The sequence below is a fragment of the Danio rerio genome, chromosome 20 (assembly GCF_049306965.1).
Source record: "Danio rerio strain Tuebingen ecotype United States chromosome 20, GRCz12tu, whole genome shotgun sequence".
NCBI lineage: Eukaryota > Metazoa > Chordata > Actinopteri > Cypriniformes > Danionidae > Danio > Danio rerio.
This window is the reverse complement of record NC_133195.1, coordinates 42,899,252-42,926,360: the sequence shown is the minus strand read 5'-3', so window position 1 is coordinate 42,926,360 and position 27,109 is coordinate 42,899,252. Positions and strand designations below refer to the sequence as shown.

General features: G+C 33.5%; 2 protein-coding genes across 22 annotated transcripts in view; one reads left to right on the top strand and one right to left on the bottom strand.

The window, feature by feature from the left end:
* The window catches only part of esco2 (establishment of sister chromatid cohesion N-acetyltransferase 2), a 365,881-nt gene that overhangs the window by 67,496 nt on the left and 271,276 nt on the right, over positions 1-27,109 (bottom strand). The gene's annotated exons all lie outside the window — the stretch shown is intronic.
* Positions 1-27,109, top strand: part of hey2 (hes-related family bHLH transcription factor with YRPW motif 2) — a 97,277-nt gene that overhangs the window by 43,203 nt on the left and 26,965 nt on the right. For 3 of the 21 annotated variants that reach the window (XM_073933179.1, XM_073933173.1, XM_073933176.1), the window contains exons 3-4: positions 13,532-13,626; positions 22,433-22,545. The exons of 1 other annotated variant lie outside the window; for it this stretch is intronic. The gene's annotated coding sequence lies outside the window, so the exon portion shown is untranslated. Of the gene's footprint in view, positions 1-11,846; positions 11,973-12,056; positions 12,196-13,531; positions 13,627-22,391; positions 22,546-27,109 lie in introns of all 21 variants that reach the window. 17 more of the 21 variants (XM_073933188.1, XM_073933175.1, XM_073933184.1 and 14 more) reach the window with 11 other exon arrangements.

The following is a 27,109-nucleotide window of genomic DNA, read 5'->3' as shown; positions in this document are numbered from 1 at the left end:
CTTGCTCGAGTATTAATTTTTTGAAAAAAAATAATAATATTAAATCTTACAGATCCTAAAATGTTGACAATACCACATGCTATACATTTTTATAATATTTAAATGAAAATATGCTGTATTGAATATACACTACCTGTCAGGGGTCAGTAGGGTTTTTAAATGTTTTAAAATGAGCTTCTCCTGCTCACCAAAGGCTACATTTATTTCATAAAAAATACAGTGTAAATTGTGTAATGTTATTGCGCTATAACTGTTCAAAAGTAATTTCATTTAATAATTAATTTTAGTGATTTTTAAAGCTTTTCAGGTTCATTAATCCAGCCTGCAGTCACATGATCCTTCAGAAATCACTCTATTATTATTATTATTATTATTATTATTATTATTATTATTATTGTTGTTGTTGTTAATAGTAGTAGTAGTAATAATAATAATAATAATAATGTTAATAGTAATATATATTTTTAAGTATTTAACAATTTAACAGTTTTTTATATTTAATAAATGCTGCTTTGATGAACATAATAATTTTCTTTACAAAGAAATTTACAAATGTAAATTATATACTTATGTTTTACATCCTTAAGCCAAACGATTTTCTAATATTATTTCATCAAATATAAAACATTGCATTATTAATATATTTATTTATTAAAAATATATATATATTTTATTAGTTTTAAAGTTTTATTAGTTATTATATATTTATATATTCCTTTTTTTCTGTAAAAATTGAAACTCTCTCTCTCTCTCTCTCTCTCTCTCTCTCTCTCTCTCTATATATATATATATATATATATATATATATATATATATATATATATATATATATATATATATATATATATATATATATATATATATATATATTCATTCTTTTTTTTATTATTCTATTTTTTATTTTGTAAATTTTCTCTAAATGTTTTAGAAGGGCTGGATGGGCATCCTCTGCGTAAAACATATGCCAGAATAGTTGGTGGCTCGTTGTGCTGTAGGTACCTTTGATAAACAAGGGACTAAGCCGAATAAATGAATAATCTTTAAATGTACATTTTATATTTAAAAAATATACAATTAAACACATTATAAATAATTTTTAACATAATTATTTTATAAATATTTTAAATGTGTTTTTGTGTTGTAAATAAATAATTTCTATATATTTTATACTTCTAATTAATCAGCATCAGTGAGAATCTATTGCGTTTCAGGTGAGGTGGTCTGCCAGCAAGAACAGATCCACAAAATAAGCACTATTACAACTATCTTTGTGCTCAACAGAAGCAAAAAGCGCCCAGTGTAACATCATCGCCGCTGTCTCGTTCGGGAACTGTGTGTGAAAACAATCCTAACGGATATCTGTTTTTAAACGAGCCTGTTGATGGAGAAGGAGGCGATGAGATCAACACGTAATTATAATCAGCATTAGCTCGCTCCTCTGCTGCCGGCGAGCCTAATTGTGTTGTGTTGGACGTGCCGCCTCTGCTCCACCAACAATCCCGTTACCACAGCAGATGCCATGGGGCTTCCTCACTCGCCTGGTTCCCACTGTGAAATATTAAACAGGTGGCGGCAGCATATGCTTACCTGTTCCCACTCGTCTGATCATTAGCTATGTGAGATAACCTGACCACCAGAGCGACTGTAGGGCTTTGTGGTTAGTGTGGTTTACATTGATGGGTGACACTCAGTTGTGCAAGAGGTTTAAATGTCTAGATAATAGAATTTACAAATGTTTTTAGGGTTGTTTTTAAGAGAATGGGGGTTGGGATTGTTGCATGTGCTTAGTAATATTCATTCATATCAAAGCTATTGGGTTTTACTGCTTTTTCACACACACAAACACACATACGGCTATTTTTATGGGAACAAAGATGTAATGACGCAATGATTTTTAAGTCATCTTTATTTCTATAGCATTTTTTTTTGTGTGTGTGTGTGTGTGTATAGATTTTCTCAAAGCAGTTTAACATTGATAAAGTAAAAGCAATAAAAAGTCAGAACAAGATTTCATATTGTTGTGGAACATTCTAGCATATTCAGGAGAGCTCATTTATTCATTTTTCATCGGCTTAGCCTCTCTTCATCAGGGGTCGCCACAGTGGAATGAACCACCAACTACTGTATTCTGACGTATGTTTTTACCAGTGAATGCCTTTTCAGCTGCAACACAGTACAGAGAAACACCCATACACTCTTACATTCGCACACACACTCATAAACTATGGCCAAGTTTGCAATCACAAAACTCACGGTTCAGATCACATGATGGTTTTTTAGTCACAGGTCGGACCATTTTTCAGATCAGCCAAAAATGGGAGGGGACAAATGTAATTTGCTTTCCATTTATTGCAAAAACCATACAGCAAAATATTTTTCTTTTTAACAAACAGTACTGAGAACCTGTAATTTTATTAAAAACAAAATGAAGAAATAATCAGATAGTTAAAAATAAATTGAAAAATAATCAGTACTGTGAATAAGTCAATGTTACTGAAGCTGGTAATGCTAAATGTAGAAATCTACCATTATAATTTGTACAACCCATATTTATTTTTAGTCTCATTTTCAATAAATGATTCCGTTATTCACTCATAAAATGTCATGTTTCATTACTAGATGTGTCGTTTTTGAATAATTATTCAGTGGCATATTTTTGATGGCTGGTTGTCATCGTCTATTGGTTAAATAATGTAATTGCTGCCTACAACTTTCATTTTTGAGTGTTGTTAAATGCATATGACAGTGATTTTACTCTTTACCATAAACATCAGTGGTTATATTTAAACGATAAACTGTTATCCAGTACTTCTGTGTTATTTGACTGTTAGTGATCTCATTACTAACCCAGAAGGCTATAGACTAAAGATTTCTTACTTGATTTTTGCATACACAGATTTGAATGCAGCGATTCGAAGGATGATAAATGTGTAAATCACCATCATTTATATGTTGCGTGGATGTTAAGATCCTGATCTTCTAATGATTAACTTTGCAGCTTAATGCAGGTTAAACAAGTAGTGATAGAAAACACCTTTAATGAAACTCACCACATCTTAAATAAACTTTCACAACTTCTTTCATCATCATTATATTTTACAGGAAAGTCTAAATGCTTTCCTACAGTACATGTGATTTGAATGACGTGAGAGGCGATTTCTCTGTGACTGTTCTGATGTAAAAAATGTATTAATCCATGAGCTACTATTGACTACTATAGTCTACTATAGACTATATTCTACTACGAGCTACTATCTGTTACACCCCTACAATTCACCTATAGCGCATGTCTTTGGACTGTGGGGGAAACTAGAGCACCAGGAAGAAACCCATGTGAACATATGGAGAACATGCAAACTCCACACAGAAATGCCAACTGGCCCAGCTGAGACTTGAAAGATCAAAGTCCCATAATGCAATTCAAATGCATAAATACAGGGGAAAAAAAACACATGACTAATGTAGGAATATATTAAATAGTGTACAGCTATCTTTATGGAAACTTTCAGAAGTATTTCTTCTATGGCATTAGTGTGAATGCAGACTCTTAAAGCCGCCTTTGTTAGTTCCTCGTTGTCTATTACTTTTTAATTTTTGGTAATATCTGGCAACCACTGCTGTGGTTGTGTGAGTGTGTGTGTCTGTACATTTAGCAAGCTTCTGCTTTCAGGACCAGAAGCCAGTTATTGTTAAATGACTAGTGAGCCATCCCTGACCCACCGCAAGCATTCTCTTTCATGGAAGGCATAATTACATTCTTAGCCTCCGCACAATTCTCACAGTCATTTGAGCGTTGAACTCCCTCAGCTTATTCTCCTGCGTCACCGAGACGCTCTTGTCTCCACTGTCACCCTCGCGCTCACTAATTAAGGCATAATTTAAAGAGCCAATTTAAAAAGCTTCAACACAAAACACTAAAGCTTAATAAACATTTAACCAATATACATTTGCACACAAATTGATTTATTAAGCTTCTTCTATGTCATGGCTTGTTTAAGAGGAGGAAATAAAAGACCATTTTTTTTTAAAGCCTTGATCGGTTAAGCTCTCTCATTGACTTGTTTGGGCTTTTCTCTGATTGGCTTTGATTAGTGTGTCGGTGGTCTCTCTATATCTTTAGGCGAGTCTTTGAAACTTGTGTTCAACATACAAAGGCTGTTTTATTTTGAATGCTATACATGCATTGGCACGAGCACAATCAAAGCAATTTAGAAGTCACGCCAGCCACTGTCTTTATTCTGATGGAGCTGAACTCCAGCACAAATGGAAACTGTACCAAGAATTAAACATGAGGATGAATCAGCTGATCCCAGCTCAAGGTCTTTCCCACACCCCCTGCGTTCCTCGCAGGAATGTGCATGAGCAAAGACTCCGCATCTCTGGAACGTGTGGGGTTGCAAAGCCACAATGCATGCTCTGACACACAGAGGTCGCGCAAATAAAGAGCCGAGTCGTGTAAGTAGCTGGTTGCTTTTGCATAATTGTGCACTGCGCTGACGGGTTTGGCCCATTGTGCCCGAAAATGAACCACCCTCTCTCATTCTACAAGTGGGCCCGGGTTTTGTACGTGCCTGAAAGACTGCGATGTAGTCCATGAACTCAGGATAATCGTGCTTTTCTTCATCAAACGTGACCGAATTACACACTTGTGTCATGCGCCGTCAATAAGATTTAGGTTTATGTGGCCGATTTAAATATGGAAATGGCTGAAGCTCCATTGCGATGGTAATTTGTAATGAATAATTCTGATTTCATTACAATAACAAATCCCGATCGCTCCTGCACCGGGGCCTCTGTCTGCATCGCTTCTATTCTTTACTGTATAACCTAGTCTGACAGATCACATTTAACATTTTCAACTCTACACAGACTAAAATGTATTCCCATAGCAATATGCGCATTATGATCTGTCTGCTGATTGTAAAAATAAAACGGCAATAACAAAAAAGAATGTGATATTCCAACAGTTTCCCAAGCATGCACCGCAAAATAATGGAGAACTCATGATGACTAGTCAAAACAAATACGGTATTCCATTATTCCCAATTACCAAAGCCTAATTAGAGGTTTATGGCACACTAACGTCTTTGGAAACGCTGGTTGCAGCAATACCTATGGGACCTGGGAGCTTGTTTGTCTCTCACCGCTCTCTCGCTTTATAAATAGATCCAAACAATGGCTGAAAAAAACCATTGTCTACTCTGTAGACCGCAAAAAGTGTCACAAGCCAGAGAGCCAAAATGACAATGGAGAGTGCCAAAGGAAGAGAGGTCTGGCTCTGAAAAGCTTGCATTCAGCATAAAACAGACATTGTGTTGACGGACACTGATACTGACATTGATACTCTGATCTCTTTGGCAAGCTGACCACAATTAATGAGCGAAGTATGGTTCTTGTTAAAACACAATTATGTCTAGAGCTTTTTTCCCAGCAGCCAATGTTGACCAGACGTCTTGCCATGACATCTCTGTGATGGATAAAGTTTACAATTCAACATGAAAAAAAAGTAAAAGAAGGTCTAAAAAGACACTTGAGTGTGAATCGATAATGATTCTATTTAAGATATGTTTAATAAGTGTTGTCTGAAATTTCTATAGAAAATTAACTCCTCCTTTATTAATGTTAGAGTTATTTTACTTTCAAAACCAGAAAAAGAACTTATTCTTTGCCATAAAAGTGATATTACTGAACCTACACACAGGAGCTTAATGAAAAAACTAATTTTAGAGGAAAATTTCGGATGGCATCTAAAGGTTTTTGCATTTAAACTCTTAATATACAAATGTTGTAATTATAATGGCGAAAACAATTGAATATGCATTCCAGTTAGCAATTCTGTCACTGATATCTTTGTTGTATTACTTAAAATTGTAATTAAGTTGAATTTATTTTAAAATAGTTTAAGAATTATTGATTTCTGTAATACAAATTACTTCATTTTAACATCTAAATTAAATTATTAAAATATTTGTATAAAAAATAGTCTTTTCTATTATTTGTTTATTATATCATTTGTTTTTTAATTCAAAAATTAAATATCTCATTAGTCAGTCAGGGCTGCATTTCCCAAACAACAACATAACTCGCAACTGAACTATCATATCAGTGTTCTCTAAAATCGTAGTTGCTTTGTTGCAGATCCATTAGTTCCACCACATTAGTTATAATGTAAACGTCCATAATGACGCTCTAGACGGAGTGGACTAACAACTTCTTTTGAAAAAAAAAAACCATACTTTTTTTGTGCAAATTATATTGTTTTACACGCGCACACACATTTAAAAAAAATATTAGGCTAGTTTTGGTAAAACATGCACTCGTTTTCCATATTAATGTTTAATTAATGTTATAAATATTAATGTTATAAATTTATAACATAATTAATGTTATAATTTATACTTTTATACTGTTGAAGTCAGAATTATTAGCCCCCCTGTTTATTTTTCCCCCAATTTCTGTTTAACAGAGATTTTTTTCAACACATTTCTAAACATAACAGTTTTAATAACTCATTTCTAAAAACTTATTTATCTGTTTCAAGATACTTCTATACAGCTTAAAGTTATCATAACTCTTCTCTATTAACTGATTTATTTTATCTTTGCCATGATGACAGTAAATAATATTTAACTATATATTTGTCAAGACACTTCTATACAGCTTAAAGTGACATTTAAAGGCTTGACTAGGTTAATTAGGTTAACTTGGCAGGTAAAGGTTAATTAGGCAGGTTATTGTATAAAGATGGTTTGTTCTGTAGACTATCGAAAAAATATATAGCTTAGAGGGGCTAAAAATTTTGATCTTAATGTTTTTTTGTTTTAATTAAAAACTGCTTTTATCCTAGCCAAAATAAAACCAATAAGTCTTTCCCCAAAAGAAAAATATTATCAGACATACTGTGAAAATGTTCTTGCTATGTTAAACATCATTTGGGAAATATTTAAAATAGAAAAAAAAATCTAAGGGGGGCTAATAATTCTGACTTCAACTGTATATTACATGTAATGTATATTAAATGAGAATGTAAACAAATATTTCACACATTCATATGAAATTCATTTTAAAAACTAAACTGTTTTTTGAAAACTTTTATAAAACAATAAAAAAATAAAATAGGATTAATAATGGTCATTTTCTAAAGATTTTTAACTTGCAATGATTCTTAAATTATAATAATAAAGACCATCAAGTTAAAGTCTATGCCCTATTTCCTCAAATTGCCACTAAAATAAACTTGAAAAGTACTTGAAAAACAGACTTGTTCCTAATTGCTTCTTTAGTACCCCAAGGGTCTATTCAGTAGCCTGTGGTCTAACTGACCATTGATGACCAATGAGGGATGAAGCCAAACAGCTGGCAACCCTGCATCTCAGTCTAACATGCAGCATGCAGAACTGCAGGCCTGCTCGTGTGCTTATTTCCATGTGATCATGCGGTGCTGTGCTAGCACTAAACCATCACTTGTGTTCTGTCAGACCGACTGAGAGTGTTGATTTAAGGCCACACACACTCTGCCCTCTGTTGATGCTTCATGAGTCAACAAGGCCCATGAGAAAGAGTGTCTCACAGACTTTATTTAGACCCTTGAAGAATGTCCGCCTCCCTCCCAGTCAATGCCACAAGTCTCTCTCCACATCCAGTATTCCCAAGGTGAATGTAATGCTTTATGGAGTGTTGGAGAGGACAAGAGGGATGCTTTCCAACACTGCCTGCCGCACAGAAAAGTCTTGAAAATACTGAAGTGAAAGGACATTACCCAATCCCATACTCTTGGAGTTCATATTAAATGTTAAATGGACCAACTTTTTAAGGCCCATTTTTGAACGTGAGAGGAATGAATTGAAACAAAATTGTGCTGGCTAGTAATCAATCATTCATTTATTTATTTCATTCATTCATTCTCCTTCAGCTAGTGCATCGTTTTGTCAAGGGGTCTCCACAGCAGAATGAACTGCCAACTATTTCAGTATGTGTTTTACTCAGCGGATGCCCTTCCAGTCCAACTCAGTACTGGGAAACACCCAATACACTCTAGCACTCATGTCTTTGGACTGTGGGGAGATATGGGGAAAACATGCAAACTCCACACAGAAATGCCAATTGGTCCAGCCGGGGCTCAAAGTGGCCTTCTTTCTGTGATGCAACAGTGCTAACCACCGAGCCACCGTGCCACCACATGTAATCTTTATGAAATGTATTTTAGTAATTATGTAATTTATTGATGTATTAATATTATCTACATGTAATTATGTTATGATTTACAATAATCAAGTTACATTTGTGTTTTTATGAATTAGGTTTATAGATTATTCATATATTATGGTGAATTTTTCATAATTTGTCATTAAGTCATTGTTTAGCTTTGAATATTCACAATATAAAATCGACATACAAATTAATTTGCACACCATTTTTTCATATTTTGCCACAAAAACAAAACTAAATAAGTAAATAAATAATAAGCATTATTGGTCAAAAGTTATCAAAAAGTAATCACGAAATAGAATGGTTACATTACCAAAAATAAATATGAAGCCATATCATCTGTAATTAATAACAAACTAACAAAACAAACTAACAAAGTTTTAAGTAGGCTTATGATAATTAACAGTTTTTTGTATTTTGTGATTCACAAGTGTTTTTCAGTTGTTTATGATTGTAACTCTACAGTAACAACGTCACTTTTATTGAAATTTTAGTAGTTTGAAATAATATAATGTGTAAGAAATAGTATATTGAGAAATAAGTCTGTAAGATAAAAGAAAATGTCCTGGCAACTTATTACAAGGTTTTTGTATGAGCAGTATCACACGCGTAGCAGTGCGATATGGCTGTACATCAGCACTGGTGGGAGGAGCTACTTGGTGTCCCACCAGTGACTATATACATCCATATAGCACTGCTACTAGTGTGATATTGCGTTTATATAGTACAACAGCAAAATCCTGTGCATAAAAAGAGAAAATCAAACACAGAGTCTAAAAACCCCTTTGTATTAGGAAGTACTTTCTTCCGCCATTCATTCACATCTGCAGCTGACGTCAGAACAGCAGACGCCATTCACCAAGTCACTTTAGAGCTAGTGTTTGAATAATTTTCATTATATATTCATTATTAAACGTGATTTTGCTCACGTTTTAAGATTTTAAGGCTGAACGTGACATGAAATGCCTTCCGTCCACAGAGATATGAAGGGTGAAGAGGCGATACCAGTGCTGTTACTGGCTATTCAAGAACCAAACAGAACTGTTGTATAAACCATAATATACAACACCAACTTGGACATTATATTACTTTAAACTATTAATAAATGTTAATAAAAGTTGTTGGAAGAATGAGTAAGGTCCCATAAAGCAATACAAAAGTATAAGTGAAAGGGGGAAAATAAACAATACAATTATATAACAAAACCGTTTTCTCTGAGCCCTTGCAACATTTGGTTTCCAGGCTACAACAGCATCTTCAGCATGCAACGTTTATGGAGCTGCCAAATATCATGCGATTTGATCACCATGTCCCACGGTTAGGTCCGAATTTTAGATTTTACGTGCAGAAAGTAAATTATTGTAGCTTATTACAAGTTCTGTTTCTCTTTTCATGTGTCCCAGTAATAATCAATCTAAAGGTTGTTTGGGGCAAAAATGCATCCTTAAGTTTACAATGTCTGAGTTTTTCAGTTTAAAAGTAAATCAGGTTTAAATGCAAACAGTTCCTGTGGGGACAAAAGTAACACTGATATTTATGTCCTGCTAATACAGTCATACCTTATTTTTCACTTCCACATTAGAGTTTGCAGTGTTTCAGTTAAGATGTTTGATAAAATGCATAATGCATATTGCCAATAATAATAAAAAACAAAACATTCTAAATAATAAAATGTTATATTGTTGAGTAACCTTTGAACAATTTTATGGATCTGAAATTTAAAATAAAAATGCATTTTTGGCCAAGATTTACAACAAATTATGTTAACCTATTAACAAGATCATAGTCAGATATATTTAAAATAAACAAGATTAAGCCAGTAACTCTAGCACATGTTGTTGTCCCCATTGACGGGTATAAATTTAACAATGTGCAATTTATGTTAAAAGTGAAATTATTTTGAAGTTGTTCTACATTTGTACAAAACACCACCTGATTTTGATAGACCACACTTATGAGTCAGTAACCAAAATATATATCTGTCTAAAACATTTAAAAATACTTCTTTTATGAAAATGCTACTTTTGTCCCTGCTGTTCCCTACAGTATCTGACTAAAAATGTAGACCGTAAAATGCTTGATCAGGAAAATAAAATAAAAAAGGTTTCATTTTATACTTTGGGAATTTCTCAAATTGTTTTATTTATTTGTTCGTTCATTTATTTATTTATTTATTTGGTCACACTTTATTTTGATGGTCCGTTTGTTGAATTAAAGTTACATTGTATCTACACGCGAACTAATTCCCATTAGTTTATAAGTAGACTGGGTTAGGATTAGTGTTAGTGTAAATTGACATACTTGCAAAGTTTCTTATAGTCAGTTAAATGTCTGTTAAGGAGCAGTATTAACAGATATTAAACAGACAGACTACTAATACTCAATTGGACCATCAAAATAGTGTTACCATTTATTTTTTAGCACAACACAGACCCAAAATCTGAGCTACATTGATGACGTGATCACAATGTAATCTATCAACAGAAAAGTGATGTTGTAAACGTGTTTCTTCTGCATATAATTATTACTTGGATATCCTTTCTTTGCTACTACATACATGAACCTTATGAGCAGGCTAGGATTTTACGTTATAAAGAAGACACCGATGACATCACTCGTCAATTAGCCGAGTGTCGTCGGTTTACGCACGTGCTTCCCGCTGGTCTGTCGGCGGCTGCTGACTTTCTCACAGGCTTCATGTTATTACGGAGTTATGCGTAACACAAACAATTCTGCGCTCCCAGAGTGTTTATCTCGTGGCACAGAGCGCGCTGTGCCCACACATCAAAGTCTGAGAGAACAGACGCTGCTCGGCGGCAGCAGCTGCGCTCGGATCCTGTCCACACCCTTCCTGTTTGCCGCGGTCTACCTTGGGGCTGTTATTTTCCCAACAGAGCCACGATAAACCCCCTCTGCCGCGCTCCCTCCACCGGCTTCAGCAGCACCACCGACCGCTGCTCCAGCCGCTCCTGCAAACCCTTTTGTCCATAGTTCGAGAAGTTCAAGAAACCTGTAGCAAATTGAATAATTTGAACTTTGAAGAGTTCTTAGTTTTTTTATATAATTTTACACACTTTTAATAGCAATAAATAAATGTATGTATAGATATGGTTTCAATGGTCAATATCTAATATATATATATATATATATATATATATATATATATATATATATATATATATATATATATATATATACTGTAGGTTTTTGTGTGTATATATTTATTTATTTTATATATTTTATTTAGATTTTTCACATATTCAGACTTACAATAATATATTCTGTTTTGAATGTATGGTTTAATTTGAATAAATCATAGTTTTTTTTGTTTAGTTTTTTAAGTTTATGCAATATTCAGCTTTTTTTTTTAATTCAGCTTTATTTGTGTTGCGCTTTTGCAATGTAGATTGTGTCAAAGCAGCTTCACATAAATGGTCATAGTAACTGGAACAGTGTGGTTCAGGTTTTAACTTTCATAACTTATAATAGTAATTTCATAATAACTTTCATCAAAAAAGTTTAGTCCAAAATTTGAGTTGAAAGTGTTTGCTGCATGTATACAGTTGTTTTCATTGTTAGTAGGAAGAAAGCTGTTTAGCCATCTCTGGGTCAAGACCCTCATAATGTTGTTTCCTCAGTTAGAATGGGTTGTGCAGATTTCTCAGAGAGAGAGAGAGAGAGAGAAAGAGAGAGAGAGCGCAATTGACTATCCAGCTGCCATCACACAAAACCATCTTCAGAGGCGCGCGGCAGCAGTAGCCATGGTGAGGACATCAAACAGACACCCCATAGACTTTCAACTTCAGAGCCACATCCAGACTTTCTTTTTGACCCCTTCTGTCTCACAGACCACCACACAGGGTCAGAGAGCACTGTTCCTCTCCGCGGTGGACTTTTTCTGTGCCAGTTCCAAAGTGTTCAGAAAATGTGCAAAGTTTTAGGTCATCAAATGAATCATCTAAGAATGAAAATTAGCTGTAGGGTTAGGTGAGTTGCATTTTTCATCTCTAGCCCAGAAAAATACCTGCTTCTAAGCAGGTTGCCCATGTAGAAAAAATTAAGACGATGACAAAATCTGATTCAAATTGACCCAGCTTCATAAATCCAAAACGTTTGGTCAAGCTAAACATAAACTTAAAAACCCAAACAGGCTTTGTGCAACAGGCCTCAGGGTTTGAGGATCAACAAATAAACATAAAGGCAAAACTAAAATTACTGACAATTCCTATAAAGTCAAAGCAATTAGTCAGTGCAAGAAACTCTCAGCAAACAGTCCTAAATGTTTGCAAATAATGTTCAGTTTCTACACAGATTGTTTCACTGATTGTTTTAGATTAAAAGACTTCAACTATGATGAGCCACTGATATTGATTTTGCTTTTCAGAAGAAAAGGAAAAAGTAGTTTTTTGTATTTTTGGGGTGATGGCGAAGGCACCTATAGTGAATCCTGGATAATAAATTAACAGAAAACTATCTCTTTAAAGGGGGCAAACTAGACCATTTTGAAAGATGTAAACAAAAACAGTGGTCTCAACATGTTTCCCTTTTTTACATTTTTAATTTCTATAGCTTCTGTGAATTCAAAAAGAGCCTGTATTGTTAAATAATGATATGATCGCTGTTTTAACATTTAAGTTATGATTGAATTGCCTCATTAAATAGTCTGATAACAAGCAGGACATGTTTCCACCTGGGGATACTCATCCCGAGGTCCTCAGATTATGCGGAGTCACTGATTGGACCCAAGACCAGCGACGAGAAGATCCCAAGGTGTCCATATCCGGGACCAGGCCGTATCCTGAGCTGCTGCTGCGCTGTTAATCATGGGGGAGTGGAGTGTATGAGACTGATTCCAGTGACGCTACAGGGACAGACGAGTCTTCGCTGAGGCCAGCTTCCAGCCTCCACTGCTGAGACTGCAGCTCTGCACAAGACTTTTGGCCAGAGGAGAAATTAGCCCTTCAGGAGCCAATGACATGACCACATTGAAATGGTCTAAAGCGCTTCGTATAATTTTGTAATACACTTGTAAAGTTATTAAAATTCTATATAACATAGCTTCCATCTGCAAATCAATAAAAATCTACAAATCAATAATTAATGCATTAGAGTGCTCATGTGAAAATGCATGATTGCAATATTTATGCAGTGTTAATTAAATGCATTCCCCATGGTCATAATCAGTACGGTAGAATAGATTTTACTGCAGCAATACATTATATTGGATGGATGTTAGTGCTTTCTGCAGATAGTTGCCATGATTACTGTTTTTAAAAAATGTCATTACATTCTCAAGATGTTTATCTTTTAACTTGGCTCACAGGATGGCAAACCAGTCAGCATAATGTATTTCTTGGGCAGCAGAGAGATCAAGCAATGGAACAGGAAACACACAGATGTTTACTATGGACAATTTTGGTATGTAGTGGATTTTTGTTGGCTTAATCTTTTTAAATCCCTAAGATATTTATTTGCATGTACTGTCAGAGTATATAGGACCAGGAGTGCCAGTTAGAAATGAAATGAAGAATCAAATTAGCTCCAGTATTGGCCAGCCCAGTCACAAGACTTAAACATTATTGAGCATGTCTGGGGTAAGATGGAGGAGGCATTGAAGATGACTCCAAAGAAAATCTTGATGAACTCTGGAGTCCAGCAAGATCGCTTTCTTTGCCACTCCAGATGACTTTATTGATAAGTGATTTGAGTCATTGCAGAGATAAATGGATACAGTCCTCCAAGCTCATGGGAGTCAAACACAATATTAATCCTTTTTCCACTGCACCATGACTTTATATTCTAGAATGTACATTATTTCTGTTAATTGAATGAAGTCTATTTAAAAATTGAAGCATAAAAATGTATATAAATGAAACACAATTTAAATACAATTTAAAGGGCTCTTATTTTGTAATTATGAATAAACCAGACTCAACTATGTTTATTTTTGTTGTTTTCGTTGTTATTTGTTTTGTTATTAGTAAGTATTTCATCATCAGACAGTGTGGGGCTGTTATCTGTAATGAAAAAACGTGTTTGGGGGAGTGGTATAAGTGTAAAGATAGGACCACGTGATATTAGCTTAGATTATCTGACTGCAGTAACGGCACCCCTCAATTGTAAAACTTCTATACAGACAGTGATAATCCAGATGAGAATTTGTTTCACAAAAATCAGCTAAAGCTAATAAATCATCCACAAACCATCTCCAATAACTTTCATATTGCCCTGGCATTTGAGTGCACTTCCCGATTTTTAAACTCCCGCTAAAGTGAGCTTTAGTTTTATCTCTGCCCAATGACAGTGCGCGTTTCATTTACGGGCAAGAGAGGGTTTAGCTCGACTTGAGGCGATAGATGATTGGTTGCTCCCTCGTGGACTGTAAAAACTGTTTAGTTGAAATAAATAAAATGAGCAAACCCATTGCCTTAACATTATTAAGTAAACTAATGATGTGTGTAATTCTTCAAACTGTTAAGTTCACTTAACTTAAATTTTAAGTTACAACATAATTACTTACATTTTTGAAGATCAACTAGTCACTTTTAAAGCAATGGATTGACTAACCTCTTTTAAGCAATCACTTTTTATAATGTGTGGACTGTCCAATAGCATTTTTTAAATTTATTTTCAACTTAAGAAAAGCATGATGCATAAGAAAAGCATTTGCCCAAATGCCCTTTTAAAAAGCTACTTAAATTGTGCATTTAAATGCATTTAAATGATTTATTAATAAACTTTTTTATTGTTTGATTAATCAGAGTTTTAAAACATGATTTGTTTAATATGATTTAAATGAACATATTATAAAATGTTTCATTTATTTGTACATGTAAAAGTTATTTTTGAATGCATTGTTTTATTGCTTTATTAAATGACATTTAAAATCACAATTTAAATAAACGTTTAATTTTGTCCCTTTATTTATCCTTGTAAATTGGGATTTATTTATACACATTTTAATGCTTCAGTTATTAAATTGATAATTTGATCCTTCATTTTGTTTCTAACTGGCACTCCTGGTCCTCCATGTCAGAGTTTGTTTTTGTTTGTTATATAATATCATTTAAATACACGAAAAAAACTATTCATTGTATACTAAAATTTTTTAAAAGTAAATGATTGCAACCAATTTATATGGGCCAAATTTAAACAAATCCAATTTAGTAATGTTTAACCTAATTTATTTGTTTAATTTCAGCCCAACAGTTGCAATTAATTTAATTTCAGTTGAAACCACTTACCAAAAAAAAAAAAACCCATTGTAAATCGAATGAGTCAGTGTACTTCAAATCGAACGTGCACTGTATCAGTATATATGACATCACACAAACTCTCCCGTCTTGTTTTATAGTCTATAATTTAGACATGAAAGACTCGACCAGTGCCTGTCACGCAAAACGCAAGCTTTAATTATCCCGGTAGTTTCCTTAAAGATTTGCATAGCCGCGTGTTTTACAAGCTTGATATCCAGCTAGTTTAGTTTGACTGTGTTTTTAGGAGTTATGAGAGCAACAGGACGCATCAGCTTGTCCGTCAGGATGTGATTCCTCAGAGGTCTGGAAGCATCTACTATAATCCAAAGTAAACACTCAGGCTGAAGGAGAGAGAGAGAGAGACTCTTGTGATATAAGCAGCTCAGACAGTGGGAGAGTGTCAAGAGTTTGCTTCCCCTTCTTGTCTCTAGTCATTTATCTTATCAGATTCAAAGAGGTGCAGGGATTCCTTAAGCATCCTTTACGACTTTTAAGGAAAATGTTGACACTGACATGAAAATTGTGTCAGATTTATAGAATTATCATAGAACCTTATCATAGATTAATGACTGAAATTATTTTATGGCAGCATAGTATATGATCAACTGTAATTTATTAAACTGTTTTGTTTGTTTGTTGTAAAGAGTTAAATATATGGCATAGTTTTGTTCTATTTAATATTATGCCCATTGTGAAACATATATTTTTTTAAATAACTATTTTCAATTTTAATATATCTTAATGTAACTTATTACTGTTTTCAGTGTGACTGTGTTATGATATAGGTTTGATATATCCTAAATTATTTTAGTATGCTGATTCATTTTATTCTTTATTTTTTGGTCAAGAATTCGTTATAAATGTTGTAAACATATACATGTATGTATATGTTTGATACATATAGATAGCAAGATCACCTGTTCGAGTCCCGGCTGGCCCATATGGGCCATGTACTCCACGTGTTTGCATGGGTTTCCTCCGGGTGCTTCGGTTTCCACCACAGTCTAGAGACATGCAGTACTAATGAACTAAATTGGCTGTATTGTATGTGTGTGTGTGTGTGTGTGTGTGTGTGTGTGTGTGAATGTGAGAGTGTATGGGTGTTTCCCTGTAAATGGGTTGCGGGTGCAAGGGCCTCAGCTGCAAACAATGCCTGTTCCAACAAACGCAATAAGTTGTTTTGTTGTTTAAGTGGAAACGCAAACAATCTGGCTAAGTGAAAGTATCTTCCAAAAGTGCATTAACTGCAGAAACACTAATGAAAAGTTTTGACTGCCTAGCTACTAATGGTAACGTTACATCATCCACATCGTTATGCCAGCAGTCAATCACCTACATTAGTATAATATTAATATTTAAATAAACACCCACGTTGGGTTACAAAGAAAACAGTATTTTTTTTCTGCAGTAGCCTAAATAAATCTTAAACATTAAAAATGCTTTTACATCAGCTGTATTTACAAACATAGCCTATAAATAGCCTAAACTATACTTAAGAAATTATTAAAAAACAGCTTATTTTTACATCACAATATGCTCCAAAACTGTATTAAAAACACAGTTAACTCATTTATATGAGTGCGTAAATAAAAATCCTAAACATCATCTCATTTAACTGCATTTTACAACTCAGAGGGTAATTTAAGAGAGCACAATAAACCAAGAAAGATCCCGACTTCTGACAGAAAAGGCTAACATGTTGATTTTTCTCCAGAAGAATGGTTTAAAATGGAGTCATTTACCTTCAAACTGTTGTGCTCTTTTTTTTACAGGACAACAAAATTATTTATTTGTTTTACAATTATTAGTTTCGTTTTATATTGTACATTAAAAACATAATAATAAAACCGTGTTGTTAATTCTGTTCAATTAGTTTTATCTTTAAAAAAAAATAAAACTACAAAAAGTACCGATAAGAGATCTGTTAAAGTACCAAACCAATAAGTGGTATCGGTAAAAGTAGTAATACCGTTAAAACCTTAGTGATACCCATCTGATAAATACTTATAATAAATGTATTATTACCAGTGGTGTAAAGTAACAAATTACAAATACTTAAACTACAGTAATTGAGTAGTTTTTCTTAGGAATAGTAATTCACTAAGTAGTTTTAAAAATGTGCACTTTTACTTTTCCTTGAGTACATTTTCAGTGCTGTATCTCGGTACTTTTACTCCAATACTTTCCTTTAATCTGCAGTCACTGCTTTATTTTTTCTTGTCTATGGGGATTAGAAAAATCAGTCCTGTGATTCTTGTCCAATCAAATCACACATAGAAAGTAAATCCATCAATCTGAACTACATTAAAACATGCAGCAAACTGTTTGGAAGCATTAAAAGTGTCCAAGAAGATACTTTACACAAGGGGTGCCCAAACTCTGTCCTGGAGGGTCAATGTCCTTTAGCTCAAACATGCTTCAATACACTTGCCAGAAGCTTTATAGAATACCTGGTAAAAACTTGTTGGTTTCGGTTTGTCTAATTGTAAATAGAGCTAACATCTGCAGGACAATAGCCCCCCAGGATCGAGTTTGGGCATCCCTGCTTAACATGCAATGACCCAGAGACTGTTTAGATTACATGTCACTGATGAAAAGATGTCAGATGTCGACTGTATGATGACTGAAATGGCCTTGAAGAAGAACCAACTGCACTACAGAATGTTAGTTATAGACACGCACTCACAAATTCAACAAAATCAACCTTTCCCAGCGTAATACTCAGGTCACCATGGTTAACAATGGAAGAACGATGACTTCAAACATCACCCTCATTTTAACATGTCAAGTCTGCCATTCTAACCCAATGAGCCTAACATAATGATCTCCAGCCTTGTGCTTGTCAACATTCTCACCTTAGTTAACAAGACGATTACTGAAATGATCTCAGCAGGTCCTTTAATGACAGCAATGAAATGCAGTGGAAAGTTTTTTTTTTTAGTATTAAGTTATATTTTATAGCAAAGAAAGACTATGCAATTCATCTGATCACTTTTCATAACATTCTGGAGTATATGCAAATTGCTATTATAAAAACTTAAGCTGCAACTTTTCCAATTTCCAATATGTATGTAATTCTCAAAACTTTTGGCCATGACTGTATATTACTGTAAAAACTCTTGTAATACGCTTCCAGTACATTTTCTAGTATTTTACAGGCTTAATTCTCTCTATATAATTTGTTATACATTATTTAAAACTACTAAAATATCAATAAAAGTGACTGTTAAACTCTAGAGTAGAATTATTAACATCAGAAGTCAACAGAGCAGTGAAAAAAGTTATGTAATGCATTTCATAACCATAAATAAATGAAAAATACAAAAACTGTTACTTAACGTTTTTTTTTTTATGGTGTAGTTCATGTTAGTAAATACATTAACTAATGGTCTACTAAACTCATTTTAAGGTCTTACCATTTTCTGTTCTTACTAGTAATTGATCATTCCAGCAGGGCAATATTTCCTCAGAATGGTTTTCGCCTGCTGCCCTTATTAACCCTTTGTGGAAACCAATTTTCTGATCTCTGACCTGTCGCTAGCCTCAGCTGCAGTAAAGTCAGAGAGGTCAGAAAACTGCAGTTTGACCTGTACTGTAGGCTGACCACTATATCTTACAGGAAGAATGAGCACATGGAGACAGACAATGAAAACCACAGCTGTTTCCACTATATTTACAATATCACCGCACATCCAAGACCACTTCAGTTTGATGAACAAAGCTCTTGTCTTTTGGCATTTAACAGAGAAGTTTAAACAAATATATTTCCACCTCTAGCCTCTTAACAAGGTGAAATTACATTTATCCAAGAGAGAAAATAAGAAAAGAAAAGAAATAAACAAAAATAAACAAATTAGAAAATAATTAAATGAATTTTTTAATTAAATACATTTTAAAAAAGCTAATTTTTGAAGGAAAACTCGTACAGTATTTTGCAGGTTAGTTTGCTGAATTGATCCTGTTGCATAGTCAAACATTGACCTGCCATTTACTGTAAATATTCAGTATATACTAACACTCGGCCTCATCCACAGTGTGTACACGTACACATATCGATTTCTGTTCACCAGCAACTGAAGAGCATGCACAAACTAAATAGTAATAATAAAGTTCTCCTAAAGAAGTGTGTATATTCACTAAACAGTATGCAGTGGATATATAAGCAAACAATCAGCCATCACAACCCACACAGTATTTACATCATAACCCAGTGGCATGTGGCAGACTGCAGAAATGAATAGTTTAGTGAAATGAATAGTTTTGCTGAGTCTCATAGTTTAGTGATATTTTCGTTCTCTAGATAGTTTCTTTTAAGTCTGCATTCTTAATGTTTTATTCATGTTGTTGTTGAAGTGGACTCTATCAATGAATTTCGCTGTAAAAAATACAGGGTTCCACAATTCATTCATGTTGTCCCAATATTGAACATAAAACAATTGAGTTTTCACAAAAAAGTCTCAAGAATTGTGTTGTTTCAGCTCATTTTAATTGAGTAGTTCGAACAAACAGCGAAAATCTTTCTTTCAGTGTTATCCATCAATTCTCGTCTCAGGCTGTTTTTAATTAAAAGACCATTTCACAAAATATTGAGCTTATTTGATGGCACGTAATTGCATCTATTTGATATACATTAGCATTCACATTTTTAAAAAATGCATTCAGAATACAGTAAAAATATTAAATTATTACAGTTAAAATTTGTATTTTATGTTTTAATGTAACATATAATGTATTCCTTTGATTGTTAGTTTAATTTTTCAGCAATAGCCAGTGTCAAACGATCAAGACATCATTCTAATGTGCTCATTTGTTCTTTTGGAAAGAATAATTATTCTGATCAATGTGTTGCCTTAAATTTTTAAGTAAAATTAGATTAAATATGTAAAATTTCAAATTGATTCTTATTTTACTTGAGGTAATTTTGTTTTAACAATGTTTTTAAGTTTATTACGTAAAATAACATATGCCGTCATGATTTTCCAGCTCTGTAATGTTTTCTCCATGATTTTTGTTTATGGTTGACCACTGTGTCAGCTGTTATTTCATGTATAGCTTATATTCAGTTTCACACTGTGTCACATGCATTTACAAAATAGTCTGCACACAAACCAAACATGCCCACACAATATTTACACCAGAACCAGCTTAGGTCCTTAAATAAGATGCTTTCTCTCAGTCACTACCTATACTGTATGTGGTAGTTTTACACAAGTTCAGCATCTAAATATGTCAGTCCCTCAGGATTGCACAGGGATGATTTTTTAAGTTTGCGGCTTACACTGTAAAAAAAAAAATAAAAATGCTGGGTTCCACACAATCAATTTGTGTTGGGACAGCATGAAGGACTTTAGTTAACTTGTTAGTTTTTTACATTAGTTTTTTTTACAAATTGAAGTGGATTGAACATAAAATATAAGTCAAAACAACAAAAAACTTCAAGAATTGTGTTGTTTTAGCTCTTTTTTAATAAGGAGTTTCAACAAACATCCTTATTTGAGTGTAAATTACAAACTTTCCTGGAGATACTGAAATATACCTTCACTGTAAAACCCAAAAAGTTAAGGTAACTTAAACCATTTGGGGAAACCGATTGCACAAACCATTTAATTTCAAAAACCAATCCTCCTGTGTACTGTAAACTTCATCCATTTGAGTAAACGAAGCAATTTTAGCACAGTAAAATCCAATTAATGAAGAGAACTCAACTGAGAACTGTAAAACCCAATAAGTAAAGGCAACTCAAACCGTTTGAGGAAACAGATTGCTACAAACTATTTGAGTTTAAAAAATAATCTATATGAGTACTGTGAACTTACTCAATTTAAGTTAAAGTAATGAGGTATTTAATGGACTCATTACCTTCAACACTGAGTCCAAAACTCTTTTAAATGAGTAGAATTAACTATCAGTCAATTTTGAGTTAACTACACTCATTTAATAAAGTTGACTGTTGGATTTTACGGGACGAGGCAGTGGCGCAGTAGGTAGTGCTGTCGCCTCACAGCAAGAAGGTCGCTGGGTCGCTGGTTCGAACCTCGGCTCAGTTGGCGTTTCTGTGTGGAGTTTGCATGTTCTCCCTGCCTTTGCGTGGGTTTCCTCCGGGTGCTCCGGTTTCCCCCACAGTCCAAAGACATGCGGTACAGGTGAATAGGCTAAATTGTCCATAGTGTATGAGTGTGTGTGTGAATGTGTGTGTGGATGTTTCCCAGAGATGGGTTGCGGCTGGAAGGGCATCCGCTGCATAAAAACTTTCTGGATAAGTTGGCGGTTCATTCCGCTGTGGCGACCCCGGATTAATAAAGGGACTAAGCCGACAAGAAAATGAATGAATGAATGTTGGGTTTTACAGTAAATAAAGTACATTCAAAGTTCATTTATATTACATGTGTATTCTATAGACTTTAGCTACATACATGAACAGACATGACACTCATTTTTTAAAACAGGAAAAGTGTAACAGTCAATATGGCAAATGAAACCCCACCTTCTAGTACAGGAGCCAATAATTGATCAATGTAGTCTGAGATGTGAATTTCTGCAGATTTTGTGTGATTTGAACATTGAGAGATAAAACTAAGGACACAGTTGTTATTAATTTTATTGGTGATTCCTAATATGAAGTTAAATCGTAAGCCTGGCAAGCTATTTTAAAGAATTTGATGTTTCCCCATTAAGACAGAATGCCAGAGCATATTGCCCGAGAGGCAAATCAAAGATGCCGCCAAGTAAAATGACTTGCCTTAAAGGGATTTTGATATAACATACATTTTAGCAGTTATGGATTAAGTTTAGAACCAAATGATATTGTTTATTACACAGAATGCAATTTCAGGATTAGCGAGTGTGTTTGTTTGTTTTAGTATAAAACAAATTTTGTCTTTTATTGTACAATCAATGTCATTTATCATAGGCCATTGTCTTTTTCAGCTCTGACACACAGTGACATGTCCTATTGCGTTTTCTGCCAGTGGGAAAGGCATCAGCGGAGTCTCTGGGAGCTGTCCTGAACACCTCTCGCTCTGCGTTTCCCCTGGTGTGAATGTAAGATTCCTTCAGCTGATCGCAGCCCTTCTGATGACAGGTATTTTCCAGACTCAAGCCCTCAGTTCAGGTTTTCCCCTGCCGGGTGTGTGAAGACTCAACAGACATGTTGCTGATCTGGGGTCTGCATATGGTCTGCTGGTGGCCCTGATAAGGCCAGCTGAGCCTGCTGTTGTCACATTCTCCCCCAGATTCAACAGCTCTGTCTCGGGTGATAGCAGTGAGACCAGAGGGCCCGGGGTCAAGCATGTGCGCTAGTGCTTTTCAACTGCTCGCACTGATAAGTCAAAGTGTCTGGACTTCCAAACAATGATGGAGGGCCGGCCAGTCAGACCTAAAATAAACCACACATAAATTTAGGTGGCTCAAAATGAGTTTGAAATTCTGCAGTCTTGTATTTGATATCGTAGACAGGTTGTCTTTCAACTTAACTCCAAAGAAATCATCAATTAAGCACATAACCAGCTTAAAAATTACGTGATGTGTTTTTTCTCAAAGCAGAGGTCAGGGGATTTGAAGATTCAGTTGTTTTTTTTCTGATCTTTTTCTATTCATCTAGGAATCCTGAATATAAATATTGTTATTTATAAATGGTTATTTTGAATTTGACTCAGCATTTAGATGGTTTACCCAAAAATGTAAAATCTGCTAACAGATCCTATCAGCCTGGGGTGTGTTTCCCAAACAATGACATAACTCACAGCTAAACTATCATAGTACGATGCATCATTTTGGAAAATAACGATATAGTGACGAGTGTGTCCTAAAACCTGTAGTTTCTCTGTCACAGATCTATCGTTTGAACCATGTTAGCTATAACCTAAAACGTCCATCATGATACTATAAACAGGGTGGAGTAACAACTTATTTAAAGAAACACCCATCATTTGTGCAAATTTTACTGTTTTACATGCACATGCATTTAAAAAAAAAAATCCAATATTAGTTTTAATAAAAACATGCACTTGCTTTCCATATTAACTGAAATATATGTAAATGGCACATATAGGGCCTAGGTTTATTTTACAAATATTATTGAGAATATTCCATATTCTATTCTAAAACATAATATTTTTCTAAAACATAATTTTAATCTATATATATACCTTACTATATATATATATATATATATATATATATATATATATATATATATATATATATATATATATATATATATATATATACACATATATATAAATCATATACATTTTTAATTGTTGTAATTTACTATAGACTATTTAATTAATAAAAATTCTACTTAATAATAATAATATTAATAATATTAATTAATAATATAATAGTTATTGTATATAATTAAATAAATACTTTATTATTATTATTATTATTATTATTATTATTATTAAGTAAAATCTTGTTTATTTTTTTTCTATTTTATTTTTTGTGAAAGTCTGCTTTTACAATTTGACACATTTAAACCACTGCAGAAATGTTCTAACCAACAGGCCCATATCATATACAGTACAAAAATAAATAATAAATAAATAACCTACTTTTAAATTAAAACCATTAGCGTATGCTTTATATTTTTGTTTTTACAAGCTTTGAAGACGTAATGTAAATTCCGCTCACTTGAGGGGTTCAAAAAAATAATTCGAAGTTTAAATGTTGGAATGTTCTTAATGAATAGGGCATGGGGTGGGGGGGGGGGGTTACTGGAAACAGAACACAATCAGGAACTATGCTTTTAACTACAGCTCGAAAGGTGAAATTGCAAGCATAAAATTTTGCTACGCAGTTTGCGAATGTTCTTTGAAACGATGTAAAACATTCATTGACTTTTCTAGTAATTTTTTGTTCCTACACTGTAAAAACCAACAGTCAACTTTATCAAATGAAAGTTAACTTAAAATTTAGTGAAGTTAATTCTACTCATTTGAAAAGAGTTTTCATCTTAGTGTTGAAGATAATGAGTTAATTAAATACATCATTACTTCAACTTAAATGGAGTTCTCAGTACTCATATAGATTATTTTTTTTAACTCAAATGGTTTGTAGCAATCTGTTTCCTCAAACGGTTTGGGTTGCCTTAACCTACTGGGTTTTACAGTATTCAGTTGGTTTAAGTTCTCTTCATTGATTGGCTTTTACTGTGCTCAAATTGCTTCGTTTACTCAAATAAATTAAGTTCACAGTACTCAGGAGGATTAGTTTTTGAAATTAAATGGTTTGTTGCAATTGGTTTCCTCAATTAGTTTGAGTTGCCTTACCTCATTGAGTTTTTCAGTGTACTATGTAAGTCAATAGCTGTTTTTTCCCCCAACATTTTTCAGAATATCTTGTTTCTTGTTCAACAGAAATTCATGTAAGGCTGGAACAACTTAAATTATGGTGAATCTGATTAATATGAATCATTTTTAGATTAGCTATCTCTTTCATTTCATTGTTTAATTTAACAGCAAAAGCATTAAAAATCCTATTGACCCCGAACTTTTGAAAAGTAGTTTATGATAAAAAAAATATTAATGTAATTCAAAATCTCAGCTTCTTATTTATATGCAACAAATGTCTTTAAAACCCTTGTACAGTGCTCATATATAAGTACCCCCCTCACAAATCTATCTTTTAGATTTATATTTTTAATAGGAAGCTATACAATATTATATTTACTGAAGCTTATCTAACAAAATAACTTACAATAACTGCCTAAAAACTAGTACACACAAATTTATATGTTATAGAAAAATATTAAATACAAATAATAAAAAAAAAAGAAAACTCGAGAAGCAAAAGAAATTTGAAAATTTAGTGGGTTATAATTAGTATTATTTTTTTTGCAATATTTTGCTTGAGTTTAATTGCTTTCTTTCAAATTCTAAATATTTTTGGTGACAAAAATATTATTTTAATAAGTGTTCTCAATTATGCTTATTTTTATTTTTAAAGTCATGTCTGTGAATTACTTTTGGATGAACATTTATTCGTCACACTTTTCAGATAAACCCACTCTAAACTCAGATTAAAAAACACAACAAACTGTGATTTCCCAAGTAAAGCAGATATGGTTTGAGTACTCTATAGAAATTTTCTGTAGAATAAATTAAACTTTACTCATTTAGTCTAAAGTATGTGCAACTTTCTCTCCTTAATTTCATAAATCACAGTTTATTTCTCTTACGCATCTAGAACTCGTATAAGCCCATCACTATGTAGCACACCCACTGCCATCTCACAATCACGGGGCGTGGAAGGATGCTTGCTGATAAAGAAGCAGTGGGTGCAGCCCAAAACAACAATATGCAGCATTGAAACACCATATCAATGTTGTGACTCTGTGGGGTCTTTCTCTGGTAGAGATTAGCCCATAGCTTTATCCTGGATCTCTGTCTAACCTTGTGCTTCCTCCCAAATCAAGCACGATGAGAAGAGACCCATCTTAAAACCACATGGAAGGTTGGCTAATGGCTGCGGCCTGTGGAGTTCATAGTGTTACTAATTTTTTAGATGTTTTCCTCAGTACAAGATAATCTGTGCACAAGCTCATGTTTTGAAAAACAAATATTGCCTTCATAGATAAATGTTAACAGTGGCATTGTGGTCTTGCAAGAAAGTTAGATATCATATTAACAGAAATCACTGATTATGGTATGGCAGGGTTTATTATTTAAAGTTCTTGCAGGCACAACTTGTGAATTAATAGTGTTTTTTTTTTTCAATAGGCCAACCATGTGTCTTCTTTTTATCGGAAATGAAATGTCCTCTTTTTGGGACAAAAAAAATGGCCTGCATTTCCAAATCTCCTAAAATATCTACGATTTGTTTTTTGGTTTCTACAGTTGTTATTAATTGTATGAATTTTTACATTACATTGACTTTTCTATTTACACTTTAGAAATGTCCTGTTTTTTTTTTTACATGTTACTGTAATTCTTCACAGTGATAACATGTGTTTACAGTTAAATCCTGTAAAGTTATATTACAGTAATGTGTTGTATTAATAATTTTATTGTGAAATTAAGGCAGGTTGCATGATTACAGCTAATTACTGTAAAAAGGGCTTTTGCATCTTTTGCATGTTAGTTCATTCAACATAGACGTTAATACAAATGAACTTTTATGCTAGTTTTGGCACTTTTTGGATATTTAGAAATAACAGAATATTATTGCAGCCCCAAAAAACAATTTCTTGAAAAAATCCTTGAAAGAAAATCATCCTGTTTAAAAGAACATGAATGTCATAGTAAACTTTCATTTTTGGGTGCACTGCACCTTTATTTAGTTTTATAAGGTTAACGTGGAAATATTCAATCATTTTTAATGAACATTTTTGTATTATTTTGTATTATTTGTTTGTTATTTGTATTATTTGTTTGTTATTATTTTATTGTTAACGACCAAATTTTTATGGAAAGGAAGTTATTACTTTGTTTTGAAGTTCAGTAATGTAGTTTCATGCGCTTTAATCAATGCAGGCTTCCACCCAACGTTGTCGCAACAAAAATCAATTAAGTTAATTTAACAAATTTAAGTGAATTGAACATAAAATAGGTGGCACGGTGGCTCAGTGGTTAGCACTGTAGCCTGACAGCAAGAAGGTCATTGGTTCATGTCCCAGCTGGGCCAGTTAGCATTTCTGTTGGGAA